The 20,506-nt window shown below is 37.7% G+C and overlaps 1 protein-coding gene across 10 annotated transcripts in view; it reads left to right on the top strand.

The window, feature by feature from the left end:
- The window catches only part of LOC105477512 (zona pellucida like domain containing 1), a 310,970-nt gene that overhangs the window by 191,347 nt on the left and 99,117 nt on the right, over positions 1–20,506 (top strand). For 5 of the 10 annotated variants that reach the window (XM_071092501.1, XM_071092502.1, XM_071092499.1 and 2 more), the window contains one exon: positions 9,892–10,030. The exons of 3 other annotated variants lie outside the window; for them this stretch is intronic. The gene's annotated coding sequence lies outside the window, so the exon portion shown is untranslated. Of the gene's footprint in view, positions 1–9,891; positions 10,031–18,283; positions 18,384–19,024; positions 19,205–20,506 lie in introns of those variants that run through there. 2 more of the 10 variants (XM_011734073.3, XM_071092505.1) reach the window with 1 other exon arrangement.

Below are 20,506 nucleotides of genomic sequence, written 5' to 3'. Positions count from 1 at the left end.
AGCTCCTCAATGTTTGAAATGGGTTTTCCCTTAAGGGAGCCCATCCATTTGGACAAGTGCTACATCAGATCAAAAGACATGGGAAGAGGTATTTTGTGCACAGATTGAATTTTTTTTTGGCAACATAACATAGCCTTTTAGCACAACATTGTCTATTCTCTACTGATTGTTCTTTTCTTTTCTTTTCTTTTTTTTTTAAATACTTGGAGTCTATTTTCCAATAGTGTCAGGATTTTTTTCATGTGGCAAATTGGCTAGCAGCCACCTGGAGATCACTTGAAATGAAAGCTGGTGTTAAGGGATTTGGTTTCTTGGCTCCAGTTGCTATTATTTTCCAGATTATTAAATGTTAATCAAATTGCTCACTGTATTAAAATTATTATTCTAATTTTTTTGTTATTTACTATTCAAGGAAAACAAATAACATAAACCTTTAAAACTTTTAGTTATTATGATATTCTTTTTAAAATGTCATAGAAATACTAAAAAAATTATATCTGTAGTTTTTAGTCTCTTTAGGTTCAGAGGAAGTCAATATCATCAGAATCTTAAGTGTATCTCACTTTAAAATTGTTCCACGGGAGGTACTCTGAACCCAAATTGCTACTTTAATTATAAAGAAAGGTTAGCCCAGCAATAGAAAGTAGTGACCACGTTTTACTTCCAAAAGGTGATGCTGATCCATTTTAGGTGAACATTGTTTGCAAGAGCTTTGAACACACAAATTCCTGGCCATGCTGTGCAGTGAACTAATCCCAGGTGGTTGGAGACTGCACCAGGAAGAATGTCACTGTGGGGGAACATTATGAAATGAAGAAAGGGAGGGAAAAAGTGCTGTTCTGCTTTCCTCTATCGTGCATTTAGTAGAATTCCTGGCATGACTGATTCAGTTTTCCCCTGCTGTCTTCAGCAATCGTCGCCCATCATGGTTAATGATCTACTTCCAAAATGAAGAGAGATTTGGCCAAGGTGCAGTTGGAACTACTTCTGCTGCATCCCTGGGGATATTATTGGAAATTTAACAAATTCCTGTTTCCAAACTACTGTCTTCTGATACAACATAATGGAAAATTGGAGCAATTACTCAGATAATATGTGCAAACAGTACATTTTCAGGTTCGGTTCACTGAAGAAAAATCTCAATCTCTGGGTTAAAGTCTTCCCTGACTTTTAGTACTTCTTGCTAGAACCATTATTTTTTTTGGAATTCTACTTAATTTATGTTTGAATCTCTCTACATCTTGTATTCCACAGTGCCTGACATGCTTTAGTTGCTAAATAACATTTTATTGTTTGTAGTTAATTATTTTCTTTGCCAATATGAAACTGTATAGCATAGCAGTTAAGAGCCCAGGATCTGGCGTCAGACTCCCTGGGTTCAAATACTACCTCCTCCACTCAATGGTTGTGTGGCTTGGGACTCTCTGGAGCCTCATTTCTTTATCTGTGAAATGGGCATCATAATATTACTATCTGTAATATTAGTGATACTCAGTGGATATAAACCTGTGTGCGAGTTGTTAAAACACTGAAATTCTTCGATACTCTTTGGTAAGTAGTTGCAGCCTCAAGATCCCTGATGCTTCCCGTTCTCCTCACTGCCTCAGAACAGCTTTTCCCACCACAGGATTTCAGCAAGAGACTGTTTTCTCAGGAGAGGGTCTACAGGATGCTGCTTCAGCATTATGTTTAGCACCTGTCCTCACAGGTTAGTGCCCATGTTGCATGTATTAATAAAGGTTTTTAATATTATTCTCTTTATAGGGTTCTTTTGGATTAAACGAGTTGATATCTATTGGATAGTACCAAGTGCCTATTGAGCACTGTCCATATTCCTCTTATTATAAATAGATAGTAACTTTTATAATACGAGGTTAATAGCTGTTATCCATTTTGCACACCTCCCTGAAGCACAGTGCAGTAGGTAGGCAATCTATCTATTCATAATTTATTTTCTTTATTTGTGCTAAGAACACTGAACATGAAATCTACAATATTAAAAAAAAATTAAGGGCACAGTACAGTATTAACCAGAGGCACAATGTTGCATAGAAAATCTCTAGAACTTACTCTTCTTGCATAACCAAAACTTTATACTTGAACAGCAACTTCTCACTTCCCCCTTCCACCAGCTTCTGGCAACCATCATTCTACTCTGTTTCTATGAGTGTCACTGTTTTAGAAATCTCATATAAGTGGAGTCATTTAGTATTCACCCTTTGACTGGCTTGTTTTACCTAGCATAATGTCCTCAAGTTTTATCCTTGTTGTTATATATTGCAAAATTTTCTTCTGTTTTAAAAATGGATACTATCATACATACGTGTATATATGTATCACTAATCATCAGGAAAATTTATATCAATATGAATCATATGATCAAATTCATATATGTATATACATGTATACATATAAAGAGCACATTTTTCTTTGTCCATTTATTTATTGATGGACATTTAGATTGCTTCTACATCTTGGCTATTGTGAATGGTGCTGCAATGAACATAAGAGTGCTAATCTCTTCCAGATCTTGTCATCAGTTCCTCTGGATATATACGCAGAAGTGGGATTGCTGGATCAAATGTGACACTGGTCCTGCATAGCAGGAAAATAAATTGGCACCACTTGGACTTCCAGCTGGAGGAACACTCTGGCAGTACTGCCCAAGGTGAACTTGCGCTTGAGCCAGCCAAACTACTCGCAACATCCCCCAAGGGGGAGAAGTCCTCGAGCCACTGAGCAGGCCACATGCCCACAGGCTAATGGAACAAACTACATGCTCACACCCAAAACTTCAGAAACAGCGTTGTGTGGCTTATCACTAGCAGATATGCCTCTAGGGCAGCTAAGAAGCTGTGCACCTGCAATCAGGACCTGAGAAACAGACTCATGGTTACTCCTGGCAGACACACCCCCTCAGACCAGTTGAGTAGTCTTGCTTCAATGTTCTGGGTCTGAGAAACAGTCCCATGGACTGTTCTTGATAGGCATGCCCGCAGGATACTTGAGCAGCCTTGCACTAACATCCCAGACCTAGGAAACATCCTTGGGGGCCACCCTCATCAGATACACACCCAGGTCAACCAAGAAGCCTTCTGGTCATGCCCCAGGCCTGAGAAGCAGCGGGGTGCCCACATCTTGGGCCTGAGAAACAGCCTCATGGGCTGCCTCTGGTAAGCACAGCCCAGGTCATCTAGCAACCATGTGTCCAAATCCTGGCCCTGAGAAACAGCATGATGGGCTACCCCGGCAACTGTCCACTCATGCCCCCGACCAGAGTAACAGGCTGTGGTTCCAGCCCCTGTGAGCCAGACCCCAAGTTGGCTGACCCACAATATGCATGCATGCACTCCCGACCTGAGAAACATCCTAGGGAGTCTATGCCTGGCAAAGCCACACACCACCATTGCAAACTCTCTCAGCCTAGGGCACTGAGACACTTGCGAATGTCACTAGTATGGATTATAGCTGGAGAAACTATATGGAGACTATACTACTGCATTCCCCTAGAAACAAAGCCAATGCAATCCACTCAACTGACATACGAAGAACCTGTTAATATGTTTTTTCTATGAACCCTGTTAAATTAATGTGTTTTTTCTATGAAGCCTACTCCATAAAATTAGAAGAGGCAACTGTTCTACCAGATGCACAGAAGACAACATAGGGATACATCAAACATGAAAAAGAAAGCCTACAGGATATACGGGACAACATTAAGTGAACAAATACTTGCGTTATGGATATTTCAGAAAGACAAGAGAAGGGTAGAGGTGTAGAAAACATATTTAATGAAGTAATAATTGGAAACTTCCCAAGTTTTGGGAAAGAGAGAGACATGTATATCCAGGAAGCTCAAGGAAACCCCAAATAGATTCAATCCAAACAGGTCCTCTCCTAGGTACATTATAGCCAAACTGTCAAAAGGAAAATGAAAATACAGCATATCAAATCTATGGGATTCAGTAAAAGCAGTACTAAGAGGGAAGTGTATAGCAATAAAAACCTCTTTCAAAAAAGTAGAAAGATTTCAAATAACCTAACAATGCACTAGGTTCAAGGAATTAGAAAAGCAAGAGCAAACCAAACCCAAATTCAATAGAAGGAAATAAATAATGATCAAAGCATAAATAGATAAAATTGAGCCTAAAAATTACAGAAGATCAATGAAAAGAAAAAGTTTCTTTTTTTGAAAAGATAAACAAAATTGGAAAACCATTAGCTAGACTAAGAAAAAAAATTCCAAATAAATAAAATCAGAAATGAAAAAGGAGACATAACAACTGAGGCCACAATAATATAAGGAAATATTAGAGATTGTTGCAAACCTCTATACAATGATTTGGGAGGCTGAGGTGGGAGGATCTGTTGAGGCCGGGAGTATGAGACCAGCCTAAGCAATATAGTGAGACATATCATATTTCAATATAGCTTTTTAAATTTTTATTTTTAATTTTTCCATAAGTTATTGGGGTACAGGTGGTATTTGGTTACATGAGTAAGTTCTTTAGTGGTGATTTGTGAGATTTTGGTGCACCCGTCACCCGAGCAGTATACACTGTACAACATTTGTAGTCTTTTATCCCTCACCCTCCTCCCACTCCTTCCTCCAAGTCCCTGAAGTTCATTATATCATTCTTACGCCTTTGCATCCTCATAGCTTACCTCCCACATATCAGTGAGAACATATGCTGTTTGGTTTTCCATTCCTGAATTACTTCACTTGGAATAATAGTCTCCAGTCTCATCCAGGTCACTGCAAATGCTGTTCATTCATTCCTTCTTGTTGCTGAGTAGCATTCCATTTCATACACACACACACACACACACACACACACACACACACACACCCCATAGTGTCTTTTTCTCCTCATTGATGGATGGGCATTTGGGTTGGTTCCACGATTTTGCAATTATGAACTGTGCTGCTATAAACATGCATCTGCAAGTATCTTTTTTTGAATAATAACTTCTTTTCCTCTAGGTAGATACCCAGTAGTGGGATTGCTGGGTCAAATGGTGGTTCTACATTTAGTTCTTTAAGGAAACTCCATAGTGTTTTCCTTAGCAGCTGTACTCATTTACATTCCCACCAGCAGTGTAGAAGTGTTCCCTGATCACAGCATCCATGCCAACATCTGCTGTTTTTTAATTTTTTGATTATAGCCATTCTTGCAGGAGTAAGGTGGTATCTCATCGTGATTTTGATTTGCATGTCCCTGATCATTAGTGCTGTTGAGCATTTTTTCATCTGTTTGTTGTCTATTTGTATATGCTCTTTTGAGAATTGTCTATTCATGTCCTTTGCCCACTTTTTGATTTTTTTTTTTTTTTTCTGATTTGTTTGGGTTCATTGTACATTCTAGATGTTAGTCTTTTGCCAGATGTACAGATTGTGAAGACTTTCTCCCGCTCTGGGGTTGTGTGTTTACTCTGCTGACTGTTCCTTTTGCCATGTGAAAGCTCTTTAGTTTAATTAGATCCCAGCAATTTATCTTTGTTTTTATTACATTTGCTTTTGGGTTCTTGGTCATGAAATCCTTGCCTAAGTCAATGTCTAGAAAGGTTTTTCCAATGTTATCTTCTAGAGTTTTTATAGTTTCAAGTCTTAGGTTTTAGTACTTAATCCATCTTGAGTTGATATGTGTATAAGGTGAGAGATGAGGATCCAGTTTCATTCTCCTACATGTGGCTTGCCAATTATCCCTGCACTATTTGTTGAAAAGGGTGTTCTTTCCCCACTTTATGTTTTTATTTGCTTTGTCGAAGATCAGTTGGCTGTAAGTAGTTGGGTTTATTTCTGGGTTCTCTATTGTGTTCCATTGGTCTATGTGCCTACTTTTACACCAGTATCAGGCTGTTTTGGTGACTATGGCCTTATAGTATAGTCTGAAATCAGGTAGCGTGATGCCTCCAGATTTGTTCTTTTTGCTTAGTGTTGCTTTGGCCATGTGTGCTCTTTTTTGGTTTCATATAAATTTTAGACTTTTTTTTCTAACTTTGTGAAGAATGATGGTGGTATCTTGATGGGGACTGCATTGAATTAGTAGAATGCTTTTGGGAGTATGGTCATTTTCACAATACTGATACTACCCATCCATGAGCATGGGATATGTTCCCATTTGTTTGTTTCATCTATGATTTCTTTCAGCAGTGTTTTCTAGTTTTCCTTGTAGAGGTCTTTCACTCCTTTGTTAGGTAGATTCCTAAGTTTTTTACCTTTTTTGTTATTCAGCTATTGTAAAAGGGGGTGAGTTATTGATTTGATTCTCAGCTTGGTGGCTGTTGGTGTATAGAAGAGCTACTGATTTGTGTACATTAATCTTGTATCCAGAAACATTGCTGAATTCTTCTATCAGTTCCAGGAGCTTTCTGGAATAGTCTTTAGAGTTTTCAAGGTAAACGATCATATTGTCAGCAAACAGGGACAGTTTGACTTCCTCTTTACCAATTTGGATGCTCTTTATTTCTGATTGCCCTGGCTAGGACTTCCAGTACTATGTTGAAGAGGAGTGGCGACAGTGGGCATCCTTGTCTTGTTCCTATTCTCAGGAGGAATGTTTTCAACTTTCAGTATTATGTTGGCTGTGGGTTCGTCATAGATGGCTTTCATTACATTAAGCATTAAGGTATGTCCTTTGTATGCCGATTTTGCTGAGGATTTTAATCATAAAGGGATGCTAAACTTCGTCATATGTTTTTCCTGCATCTATTGAGATGATCATGTGATTTTTGTTTCTGTTTATATGGTGTATCACATTTATTAACTTGTATATGTTAAACCATTGCTGAATCCCTGGTATGAAGCCCACTTGATCATGGTGGATTATCTTTTTGATATGTTGTTGGATTCAGTTAGCTGTTACTTTGTTAAGGATTTTAGTATCTGTATTCATCAAGGATATTGGTCTGCAGTTTTCTTTTTTGGTTGTGTCCTTTCTTGATTTTAGTATTAGGATGATGCTGGTTTCATAGGATGAATTAGGGAGGGTTCCTTTCTTCTCTGTCTTGTGGAATACCGTCAAAGGATTGATACCAATTCTTTGAATGTCTGGTAGAATTCTGTTTTGAATCTGTCTGGTCCTAGACATTTTTTTGTTGGTAATTTTAAAATTTCAATGTCACTGCTTGTTATTGGGTCTGTTCAGGGTATCTAATTCTTTCTAATTTAAGCTAGAAGGGTTGTATTTTTCCAGGAATTTATCCATCTCTTCTAGGTTTTCAAGTTTATGTGCATAAAGATGTTCACAGTAGCCTTAAATGATCTTTTGTATTTCAGTGGTGTCTGTTGTAATATCTCCTGTTTCATTTCTTAGTGAGATTATTTGGATTTTCTCTCTTCTTTTCTTGGTTAATCTTGCTAATGGGCTAAAGGTCTATCAATTTTATTTATCTTTTCAAAGAACCAGCTTTTTGTTTCATTTATCTTTTGTATTTTTTTGTTTCAATTTCATCTAGTTCTGCTCTGATGTTGGTTACTTCTTTTCTTCTGCTAGGTTTGGGTTTGGTTTGTTCTTGTTTCTCTGGTTTGTTGAGGCATGACCTTAGATTGTCTGTTTATGCTCTTTCAGACTTTTTGATGTAGGCATTTGGGGCTATGCACTTTCCTCTTAGCACGGCCTTAGCTGTATCCAAAAGGGTTTTGTTTTTTTTTTTTTTTTTTTGACATAGAGTCTCACTTTATCGCCCAGGTTGGAGTGCACAGGCATGATCATGGCTCGCTGCAGGCTCTGCCTTCCAGGTTCAAGCAATTCTCATACCTCAGCCTTTCAAGTAGCTGGGATTACAGGTGCCCACCACCACACCTGGCTAATTTTTGTATTTTTAGTAGAGACAGGGTTTTGCCATGTTGCCCAAGCTGGTCTCATACTCCTGACCTCAGATGATCCACCTACCTCGGCCTCCCAAATGCTGAGATTACAGTTGTGAGCCACTGCACCCAGCCATTTTTCCTTTAAGTTATCTATTTCCTTGAATATTTCTCCTTTCACTTCGTGTATCATTTTTTAGATTTCCTTGCATTGGGCTTTGCCTTTCTCTGATCCATCCCTGATTAGCTTAATAACTAACCTCCTGAATTCTTTTTCAGGTAAATCAGGGATTTCTTCTTGGTTTAGATACATTGCTGGTGAACTAGTGTGATTTTTTGGGAGCTGCTGACAAGCCTTGTTTTATCATATTACCAGGGTTGGTTTTCTGGTTCCTTCTAACTTGGGTAGGCTCTGTCAGAGGGAAGGTCAAGGGCAGAAGGCTGTTCAGATTTTTTTGCCCCATGGGGTGTTCCCTTTTCCTGTGGATGTGACTTCCTATAAGCTGAACTGCAGTGATTGTTGTCTTTCTTCTGGGTCTAGCCACCTAGCAAGTCTACCTGGCTCTGGGCTGGTACTGGGGGTTGTCTGTATAGAGTCCGGTGATGTGAACCATCAATGGGTCTCTCAGTCATGGATACCAGTGCCTGATCTGGTGTAGGTGGCGAGGGTGCAGTGGACTCTGTGAGGGTCCTTAGCTTTGGTGTTTTAAAGCTCTATTTTTCTGCTGCTTGTCCTCCTGCCAGGAAGTGGCACTTTCCAGAAAGCATCAGCTGTAGTAGTATGGAGAGGGACTGGTAGTGGGTGGGGCCCTATAAACTCCCAAGATTATATGCCCTTTGTTTTCCACCGCCAGGGTGGGAAGGGAAGGACCTTCAGGTGGGGATGGGGCTAGGTGTGTCTGAGCTCAGACTCTCTGTGGGCGGGTCTTGCTGTGGCTGCTGTGGGGAGGGGGTGAGAGTCTCAGGTCACTAAAGTTGTGTACCTAGGAAGATTATGGCTGCCTCTGCTGAGTCATGCAGGTTGTCAGAGAAGTGGAGGAAAACCGACAGTCACAGGCCTCACCTAGCTCCCACACAAACTGAAGGGCCGGTCTCACTCCCACGGTGCCCCCTGCAACAGCCCTGAGTCTGTTTCCAGATGGTGGGTGAGATGAGCTTGAAAACTTGCCCAAGGCTTTCCACCTCCCAGCTGCTAAAGAAAAGGGTTTTAATTCTTCCCCTGCCTTTGAAGTCTGCAAGCCAGATTCATGCCCTCTCTCAAGTTCTGACCAGGAGGCTTCTCACCCTATTCAAATTGTTACAAAGTTCAGCTTGAGAATTCCTTTTCCCTGTGGAGTTTTACCCCAGGCTCCTCTGGCCACCCTCCTGATGGATCCCTGTGGTGCCAGGCAGGAATGGGCTGCTTGGGGACCCAGGGAGCACCTAGGGCCTTTCTGCTACTTCCTCTGCCCCTGTATTTCACTCGTCCCAGCTCTCTAACTTGACTCAGCTCCAGGTAAAGTCAGAAACTTCTCCTGCAAACAGCCTTTCAACTTCTCTTTCCCACTTCCACAGCCAGGGCACTCACAGTATTTAGGGTGTCTCCCAGGTCCTGTAGGAGCAGTCTGCTTCCTTCAGAGAGTCTGTAGGTCCTCTCGGGATTGCTGGTTTGTTCTTGCAGTTGATCTGGAGCTAAAATTCACAATGCAAGCCTCTGCATGCTGCTCTGTCTGGAGTTGCAATCTAGTCCTGCTTCCCGTCTCCCATGATCCCCCATATTCAACAAATTTTGACAAAAAAAAAAAAATCCACAGCCGAAAGAAATCCATAAAAGGCTAGCAGATTGCTGAAGAGTGTTTCTGATGTTTGTAGCCTGGGATCAAGTGGCTTAAGATTTATGTTTCAAAATGGGTAGTTGATTAGGATTGGCCAGATTTTGTGACATTATCTGATTGGTAGAGAAAGTCTTGCATAGTAAACGCTTGCTTGATAAGTGTGAACAACTGATTGCTTGCTAGGAGAGCTGATTGCTTAGGTGAGTAAACTGTATGAATCAATGAGTATTTCTGAAGCAAAGATTGATGTATTTTATTGGATTGCAGCGTTATCTTCTGGGGCAAAAATGTCCTGTGTTATATTGATACTTGCACCTCCTGTATCTCAGTCCTAATAATTAAGGATATGGAATCAGATGGCCTCAATTCTCAGATACTGTGGAAGAAAGAAAATGTAGAACATCAGGTAAGGAGACTGGGGTGCCCTAGAGGGGGCAGGTTATAGTATTTAATTGAATGTTCACCAGTGGTCTTGTGGTGAACATGAGATTTTATTAAAGACTTGTAGGAGTTATGGAAGATATCCAAGTGGAATATATGGCTTATTTGTCTACTTTATTAAATTTCTCTAGATTAGCCTGAGTCCAAGTTTAATGTAAACTAATTATTCCTTAGAATGGTCAAGAAAATTCTACTTTGTCTTTAATTTTTTTCCAGACATTTATAATAAAAAAAAAGTTTGCGGTTCTAATTTTCTGTTAATTGTCTCAGCACAAAGCTTTATTCTAATTGAAGAAACCTCGTTGAAATGTCGGAAAATAGGAAGCTTAAGGAAGGGTGATGTGTGCATTTAAATATTCATCATGGAGTCATTTGTGATATTCTTCTTTTTATCTCTTCATTGCTTTTTAACTAACCCGAGGATGCTCTAAGTCTACAAAAGAGACAATGTCTCATCTGACCGGCCTTTGATCAATCCTCTCTATTAACGATGTTCCACTGGAAACATACCTTCAAATGACCAATGGTTAATTTTTGTTTTTGTTTAACAACATACCATGTTCTTTAATATTGCTTCAATTTTAGAATACTTTTAGAAATTAGGTTCAACTTTTGCATTTTGAGAATCATTATTTCATGCTATAGATGACTTTTCTTCTATTTAAAATCTTAGTGACCACGTAGCAGGCAGATTTGCATTGTTCCTAACTAGTATTATAGGAAAATCTCTCCTGAAATGAACCTATTTGATTGATCAATAGCTAAAGTAAGCCAAGTAGACAGCTTTAGTCCTTTTTCATAAGCCACACAATTCAAAAACTAGATAATTGCAAATCAATTTTTCTAATTTATAATTCAGCAAGATAATTTTTTGAATTTTAATTTTCTTTTCCAGATTAAGTGTTGTTATAGCAAAGCTAAAAAAAACACACTGAAGTCTAATGTTAGGTTTATTCTTGAATCATAAATAGATTTTTCTATATTGAATAGATTACTGCACCATATATGCACACTTTCCACTAACCATATGGTAATTAAGGCACACTGTGTAATGTGGACTTTTAAATCAAAGAGACAACACATATGCTCCATCGGATGTGGGCTGAAGAAAGAATACAACCTCCGATTTCATTTTTTTCTGCACATATCAGTATATAAATTCATTCAAAGCCAACAAAAAAAGAGTTTTATTTTCCTCTCAATAAAATGTGAGTTACAATTAAAGCAGGTACTACAGTGGTAATTTGCACTGCTGAATGCACAGTGACTATTTATTAAATATTTGTTGAGTATTTAATTAATTGACCTCCATTATTGCAGTTGGAGAAACAGACAAATAACACATCATCCTGAGTTTTGTCCTTGGCTCTTTCACATGCATTTACACCTCTCAGTTTTTCACTACCATGTATCTTCCAACCTAATGTATCCTTGTGAATCTGGGCTTGAGATCAGAAATAAAGAAAATTTAATTTAACATGAAAAACTTCATTTTCAGACTTTTTCAATTCTCTATAACCACTAGTTCTACATTTTATTAATAATATTGTTTTTGAATTCATACTTTTTACTGCATAGAAACATTTTACATTTTTTTTTTCCTTTTTACTACTATTTGTAGTCTATCTGTGTAGGTTGCCGCATGTATACCTACCATTGATTATAATCTTTCTAAGCCTCATAATAGCTCCATCATTATTCCCATTTTCCAGATAAGAAAGCTGAGGATTAAAGATATAAAGTAAGTTGTCCAGTTTCATAAATAATATTATTATTTTTTTCAAATACCCCTTATGCCAGAAGACTTGACTCAAGCTGACATTGCCATTAGGATTGTCCTGTTGTCCACATCTATTCACCAACCATACTGCCTCCCGCCTCTTCAGGGAGAGTGGAACATTTCATCTGAGTGGAGACTTACATCAACTGCAGGCCACTCTTCACCTCATTCTTCTTTGGTGGCCAAACCTAATTTCTTCTTTTCAATCAAGAAGCATGTCTTAAATGAAAAAAAAAAAACAAAATCAATGAGCTTGGATAACAGAGTTTCTTAATGTCCTAAGGAGAGGCAGAACCCATGCTCAGCAGAGAGCTAAGAATCTTTAATGCCTTCCAAGAGATTGTCAGTTGGAATTCAGTCTGTACACAGCTAGGCCAGATTCAGTGCGCTTGTACTCAGAAATCAGACTGAATCTCACACATGCTTTTTGTTGTGCAATCTCTCGGAGGCTTCCTGTAGAGGGTACAGCAACCTAGCTAATTCCATGCAAACTTCTGCAGCAAAGCGGTTCAAGAGAAAGAATTATTCAGGGTAACCTAAATAAATAGAGGCTCCCTTTTTGTTGCTTATATATGCCAACAAAATGAGGACTATTATAAAATTTCATGTAATTACAACTACTTTATCATTCTAACAAAATCTACTAGCTAACAAATTCGTTGGCCAATTATTTCAATAAGTGAAATAGTTACCATGCACCTTGGAAGACAAGATTAAGACTTGTATAAGTCATATATTCCATATTTACTTGCATTCTTATTTTTCAACTAATTACTCAGTTCAACCTAATTTATCTTCATGTTCATGCCATGGGGCAACTGTAAGGTATCTTGCTTTGAGAAACCATGATACATTTCTCTTAATGCTGAAATCACTTACAAAAATATGATTGCTACCTATTCAAGTTCTATATTTCTACAAGTTCTAGCCCAATGATTACTCAAGCTCGAATTCTTATTACAAACTTGAATGAGGAGTCTTGACTGAAAAACAAAGTAAGCAAATATATTTTCATGCCAGAAAGGGATCTTACACTTGTTCATGGTTAAGTGACAATGAATAATAAATATGTGGACAGAAACAGCACTACGCATTTGCATTTAAGAAATGCAATTATTCCCAAATGTGCCTACCCTTACTGCAATATGTTCCTCAAAATCGCTGAGCTCCAGATCATCTAGTCCTGCCCAGTGCAAACTTATAGGATGGGTGAAATTTGCCTTCATATACAATTTCAATTTGCCTATTTCTTAGTAGGGCTGTCCTGTAATTGTTCCTTTATTCTCTGCTCACGTTTTCATTGTCCTTATACTTTAGTATAAATTAAACTTCACTTTTTCTAGTGTATTTTCATTTGTATTCTTCTCTTTGAAGGTGTTATAAGAGACTTTGCCTCCAATACCAGGAAATTTAGGGATTCTTATCTGGTGTGTAATTCCACTGCAGTATTATAGTATTTCTTTAAAAATTTCTGTAAAATAAATGTATAATATTGGCTCCTGTTGATTTCCTAACATTCTCTTCTCATTCCAGATTGCACTCTGACTAAATGCATATTTATGTATTTTAAATTAAAGGTTTATAATAGCTTCCTGTATGACATCACCTCACTCATTAATTTTCCCATCTCCCTTCACTTTTTCTTTTTTTTTTTTGAGGCAGAGTCTTGCTCTGTCACCCAGGCTGGAGTGTAGTGGCACAATCTCTGCTCATTGTACCTCTGCCTCCCAAGTTCAAGCGATGCTCCTGCCTCCGCCTCTTGATTAGCTGCGACCACAGGCATGCACCACCAGGCCCGGCTAACTTTTGTGTTTTTAGTAGAGACGAGGTTTCACCATGTTGACCAGACTGGTCTTGAACTCCTAGTTTCAAATCATCTGCCCACCTCAGCCTCCCAAAGTGCTGGAATTACAGCCACGAGCCACCACACCCGGCCCCATCTCCTTTTACATTTTACCATTCTTTCTAAACTTTACTTGATCTCTTTTTGTTATATTTGCACAAATCTGTTGTTAAAAAAAAACCTTTTAATGACATCCTGTATTTTCTAAAGAATGGCCTCTATAAGCGCATGAACTTGAAGGAATTTCCTGATCTTAATGTGTTGATAACACATTAGTAACATTAAGAATAATGATATTCTTTTATTTTAGATTCCAGAGGTATATGTGCAGGTTTGTTACAAAGGTAGAGTGTGTGATGCTGGGGTTTGGAGTACGATTGAACAGACACTTCTCAAAAGAGGACATACGAGTGGCTAACAAACACATTTAAAAATTTTGGATTTCTGATGAAGGATATAAGATGTCAAAAATAAATATCAAAGTAGATAAAGATAAGGAAGCCATTAGGCAAAGTGGTACATTTAAGTTAGGAAACAAAAGCTCTGAATTTTGAATGCTTTTCCATCTTTTAAAATAATAGTTCACATGGCATTGTTGTTTACAAGGATTCAGCAATCTGAATAAAAGAAATTACCCTTCTCTCTTAGTGCATTAATTAGAAGTGCCAAATAAGATAAGCACCCCAGTGAAATACCATAATGAAGCTCTCTTCCTTCTGAAATGTTTCCATGGTGCCCGCTTTGATTTCATCTCAGTCTCTCAGTCTCCACCCACAGGCATTGTTTTGTTGCTCTAATCATTAATATTGACATGCAATCATTAATACACAAGCTTGCTTCTATAAATAGGATTTATGTATTGTCAAAAATTGTGGAAGATAAAATGCTACATATAATGGCATTCTAATTCACTCAGACTTTCTTTGCTTCTCTGTAGCTTTACACACACACACACACCACACACACACACATACACACAGACATACAATGTCATGCTAAGGAAATCTTGAGAAGCTGGTAAACTTCCATGTTCACTGTATAATGGGGAGGTGATAGCCCTAGTGTATCCAGACAGAAGCAATCTTTGGGCCGTTACTAAGATGTTCCTATAAGGGAAGCGACAATAATACTGCAATTCATAGCTCTTACACAAAACTCTGGGAACATATTTATGCACATGCTATATACTCACATACTCATTTCAGTGATCTGAAACTCTATTTCTCTTTCAAGTACTCAATTTCCTTTGGGTTTTCTTTTCCCAACTTAAACCAAGACATTGTCCTATCCAGTATTTTCAGCCAATATGGCATATTCCCCACTGAATCTGCACACAGTGTCTCTAAACAGTTGAGTCAGTTCAATCACTCCATCTACACTGACTCACATCTCGATCTCCATGCCTCTTCCTGGCCCAGCTCCTCCACCGATGAACTTGTGGATCTCACCACTTACAACAGGATCTTGCCATTTCAGAGTAACTGTTTACCTCAGCATGTCTCAGACTGCTCAGTTCCTTGATATCATGCCTTATTTCCCAGATAAGCCATATTTTGGTTCCTTGATAAATGCATGTTTTGACAGGAAATTTGATTTAATAGGAAATTTAAGGAGCTCCAGTCTATACACCCCAGTTTGGCTGAATATTCACAGTGGGCCATCCTCCTTGCTGTTCTGACTGAGGATAGCATCACTGAGCCACTCTTACTGCAAAACCCATCTGGAACATACTGTGCTTCCTCTGATCACTGGAGCTCTCACATTGCTTTTACCTTACAGTTTCCGCGAATAGAGAATAGGATAGGTCTATTGCATCTGATTTCCTGAGTTCAGCATCATTGTATGTGCCTCAATTCATAGTATGGGCTTTTGGACCGATCGTCATTTCATGTTTTGCACTGAAATCCTCTATTTTCTCCAGAGATTATTTATAACCTAGGAGCCTTGCTTCCTTATAGGGAATGGAAACCAACTCCTAACATCCAGCAGCCCTCGCTGATGCCTATTGGCAGTCTGGGTTTGCTTTCCAGACTCTGTTACCCCTTAAAGCTTGTTCCTGTGCCTGCCCAGTTCTGTGGGTTTTGTGTTAGATTTCATCATCACCATTTCTCACTTGACTGTCTTACTGAGAGTAAAAGACTAACATGGCACTTAGGCCCTAGACATGAGAATATACATCTTAGTTCACATGCTGAAACACTGATCCTATTTCATAGCAATTTGAATGTATTATGAGGCAGAGACAAACTTCTTTTTTTATGAAAGTTATCAAAGAATAGAATTATCAAGAAAGGTCACTTTGCCCTTCCCTGCCACTATTGTGTCACCCACCTCTTTTTAATCCAGCAGGTGTGTGTTCCCGGAGCCCCCATCTCTGAAAATGTCCAATGCCTAAGTATCAGCAGCTAGAGTCTTTCACCAAAGATACTCAATTGCTGGGTGGACAAAGTCTTGTACTCTTCCTGGAATGAAGTTTCATTCAGAGAATGAAGTCATATGAAATAGAGGAACTGTCTGTCTTCCTGAGCATCGTCTCAGGCTGTTTAGTTACTAAGCTGATAGTCTTCAAATCCAAACCCGGTCTTATCTTTCTTAGCTGCCTAAGTTGCTGGCTAGGTTGGAGGAAAGCTGTCCCCCTTTCCGGAAAGATGTCACAATCTACTGTTTGGAAAACCCTGAGAATATGCAGCAGAGGGAATTGGAATACCAATCTACTGACTCCCTTTTTTGTATGAGGGATATTATTTCTTGTAATTTTAAAAAGCAAATTCATAGAAATTACCTGGGATGCATTTATGAGACTGAAAAAATCTAGGATATGTTCTGATTAACCAAAATTATACCATTATTATTTTACTTATATTATATCACTTTATTATATTATCATTATACTATATATTGATGTGATAATTATGTTTACATAATTTGTTTATAATATTTATATTTATTAATATATTAATATTTATATTATATATAAATCTCAACGTTAGGGAGATTTTAAAAAGAAGAGAACCTATGAAACCTAATATCATTGAAATCCAATATCTGAAAATATACTAGTATTTCTTAAAGTGACACAGAAGTGAAATTTCATACCTGAAGACATAATGGTATTTAAGATGTTACAGAAGTAAACATATTCTGAAATTAGAAACTTGATCCCCTCTAGACAATGGCTGTGTCTGTATTGTCACTATAATGGGTTCTAAGCTATGGTTGGTCTTTTAAAAAACTGATAATTTGTGGGATTGATGTGTTGATAACACTTAGACATATCTGTGACCTACATTTAATCTGAACTATTTCTATTCTCTTCCACATTATACCTATCACCAACAATCTTCTAAAAGTACATTCAATAATATGCAGTCATATTTATGCATTATTTGAGCTAGGTGACTGTTAAGGAATCATATAATAAATTCATATATCATATATATATAACCAGATAAAGAATAAAAGTTATAAGGTTTACTAATAAATTAATATATTAGTAATTCTAAAATTAATTGTATAGAATTTGTCAACATTGTTATACCAATAGTTGTAAAATTAAAAATATTTAATGGTGGCTAGCATTTTTTAAGTGTTTAACAGGCATTAGGTGTTTTAGCTCTATCAACTTGTTTCATTTCTACGACCACACTATGAGACGGTCAATTACTTTAAGTATTTTATATGACTGTTATCAAAAAGACAAGAAAATGTTGTTGAGAATATGCAAAAAGGGGAATGATCATACACTGCTGGTGGGAATGTAAAGTTGTACAACCACCATGAAAAACAGTATAGAGGGTCCTCAGAAATGTACGAATAGAACTACCATATGATCCAGCAATCTTATTGCTGAGTATATATGAAAAGAAAGAAAAGCAACATATCAAAGAGATATTTGCACTCCTATGTTTACTGCAACACTATTTACAGTAGTCAAGATACAGAAGCAACCTGAGTGTCCATCATCGGAAAAATGAATAAAGAAAATGTGATATGTATACACAATGGACTATAATTCAGTTGTGAAAAGGAATGAAATCATGTCATTTGCAGCAACATGGATGAAACTGGAGGTCATTATATTAAGTGAAATAAGCCAGGCACAGAAAGACAATGATTGCATGTTCTCACTCATAGGTGGGAGCTAAAAAATTGCATCTCATGGAAGTGAGGATTAGAATGGTGGTTATCAGAGGCAGGGCAGGGAAAGGGCAAGGAGAGGATGAAGAAAGCTTGGTTTATGGGTACAAAAATACAGTCAGCTAGAAGGAATAAGTTCTAGTATTTGATAGCATGGGGGAGAATTACAATTAACAATATATTGTTTTTTATTATATGTTTCAAAATAGCTAGAAGACTTGCAATGTTCCCAACAAAAAGAAAAGATAAATATTTGCGATAAAGGACATCTCAATTACTCTGATTTGATCATTACACATTTTATACATATATCAATATAATCCATGTACCCTACAAATGTGTACAAATATTACATATCAATATAAATATTAAAATAAGCTATTAATAAAATTAATAAAATAAGCCATTAATAAAATATTTTGCAGGTGAGGAAATTGAGACTTAGAGAGATTAACGATCTCGAACAGATCCCTCATATATTTTCAGGGGTGCTGGACATTGACTCCCACGGTTTTCACATCATCCAGACCTCGAACATTCTAAACAGAGAGCCAAGAAGTAAGTGTCGCTGACAGCTCATTAACATTTAGGACACCTACACAACACCAGTTCACGTTAGAAATATGCTAACAGGATCCGGTCCTGGTTAAGTATTCAACAGAAGTGATTTATCCATCAATACGAGTATCAAATAGGTAAAATGGCAGCATAGGAAGTTACATAAAGGTATGAGGAAGAATATCCAACAACAAGGCACTAAATCTCATAAATTTCACTCCAGATCAAAACGTCAGCCTGCAAACTTCACAGTTCACATGGGGCTGCTGTGTCAAAAAGAGTAGCAATTATGCACCTACTAGACATTGGAAGAAAACAGAGTGGGGAGCACAAAGAATGGGTCTATTTGTTAGATCACAATTCACCCCAACCCAGGGGAGTCTAAGATAAAACCCACTAAATGGAGGAAATACAATAACATTGAATGTCTTCACCATTATCAAGGCCATTAAAGAGATATAAAAAGCACAACAGCAAACCACTTTTATAAATAGTAAACTAGCCTTCGAGAAGGCCATAAGAACTCAGTCTCATAAGTAACTAGATGTATGTTAATTTAATTGAATTGGAAGGAGAAGTAGAAAAGTATAAAACATTAATCACCATCTCAGGAATGATTTATTTTGCACGTATGCCTGCAGGGACAAGGAAAGCTGTTTACTTTTGGTAGTCTTCCAATGCTTGCTTCCGTCTTGATCATCAAGAGGCTGCATTCATACATCTTCTGTATGTCAATAGTCAACTGGTCCTGACATGGTCATCCTCTGCTTTTGTTTTTGGTTGTGCAGCCAGAATCCACGAACATTCATGGGCAAAAGATGGTGAGTCTGGGATTTGTGATAATGCTATTATGCGTCAGACCTCTGGGCCAAGCAAACTGATCTACAGACTGTGCCAGATGCTCGTGCTATTATTCCCTGCCCCCATTATATAGGAATGGGTCTCTTTTTAAGAAAATGCGCCTTTCATCAGACATCTGGCATTCTGAATTTCCTGACTGACACAGGTCAGTACATACGTTGTGTTCCAGGAGTTGAGGAAATCATTTTACCTTTAAGAGTGATTCAGTTGTTGATCTAATATGTTGAGAAAATATAACTTCCACAGTCAGATTTTTAGCCTACTTGGGTTGATTCGTGTCAAGGTTTTTGAAAGTAAACAAAAACTTTCAAACATAAAAGTAACTCAAGCTATCCGGGATATACCGATTCCATCCATACATAGACCACCATGTATACACCACTCACTAGTAAAATACAGCATAGCAAACCAGAAGTCCTGGGGGAATGCAGAGATGAGCTTACATGTAGTGGAATGGCGCTGATTTAACCTTTTTTAAAAAATCAGAAAATATCCAAAAATAAAACTTAATCATAGAAAACAATTTATGAAGAACCAGTATTAGGTAATTGCTTGCTACTTAATTTTCAAAATGACCAACTCCAAAATACATTTTTTTTTTTTGTTTCAGCCTTGCTGAAACTCATGTTTTGGGTGGAAGTATGCAAATTACATGTATTATACAATGCACATTTTTAATTGTAAACAAATAAGAATCTTGCCTCTTACAGCTTATGAGATTATAAACATATTGTAACTACGGTATTATTTTTCAAGATACTGTTGCAACTCTCATGAGATATAACCTTTAGAGAATTTCCTTCTGAAAACTTCAGCAGAGGTTATTTTTGCTTTGTTGGGTTTGATGCTTCTGAAGAGGACAGAAGGAATTCTGAACCAAACCTGATATTAAATTGAGGGTCAGAATAGATGGGACCATATAATTTATACTGATAGATCTGGTATTTTGTACAGTTTGTAAAGTAGCTCTGAAAAAATTTCCAGAATGAATTCTAATCAAGTTTTGAGTAACAGCAACCTTCATTGGAGTAAGTTGCTAGTTCTCAAATATATGAATTCGTTTTTGAAGAACAGCACTCACTGGGAACCGTTTTTCAGTACATTTGCTAAAAATTCACTTACCTAAAAATTATTCCGTGTAGCAGGAAACCAAAAGTTAGGCATTGATCTGAGGCTGTCTGATATGAACTTTCAAACTTTCCCTAATCTAGAACTAGTGATCTTTTGCTCAGGGATGAAGTCTGTCTCCTGGATTAATTCAC

The sequence above is a fragment of the Macaca nemestrina genome, chromosome 2 (genome assembly GCF_043159975.1).
Source record: "Macaca nemestrina isolate mMacNem1 chromosome 2, mMacNem.hap1, whole genome shotgun sequence".
In the NCBI taxonomy this organism is placed as follows: Eukaryota; Metazoa; Chordata; class Mammalia; order Primates; family Cercopithecidae; genus Macaca; species Macaca nemestrina.
The sequence above is the reverse complement of the archived record's forward strand: the minus strand, read 5'-3'. Positions and strand labels throughout refer to the sequence as shown.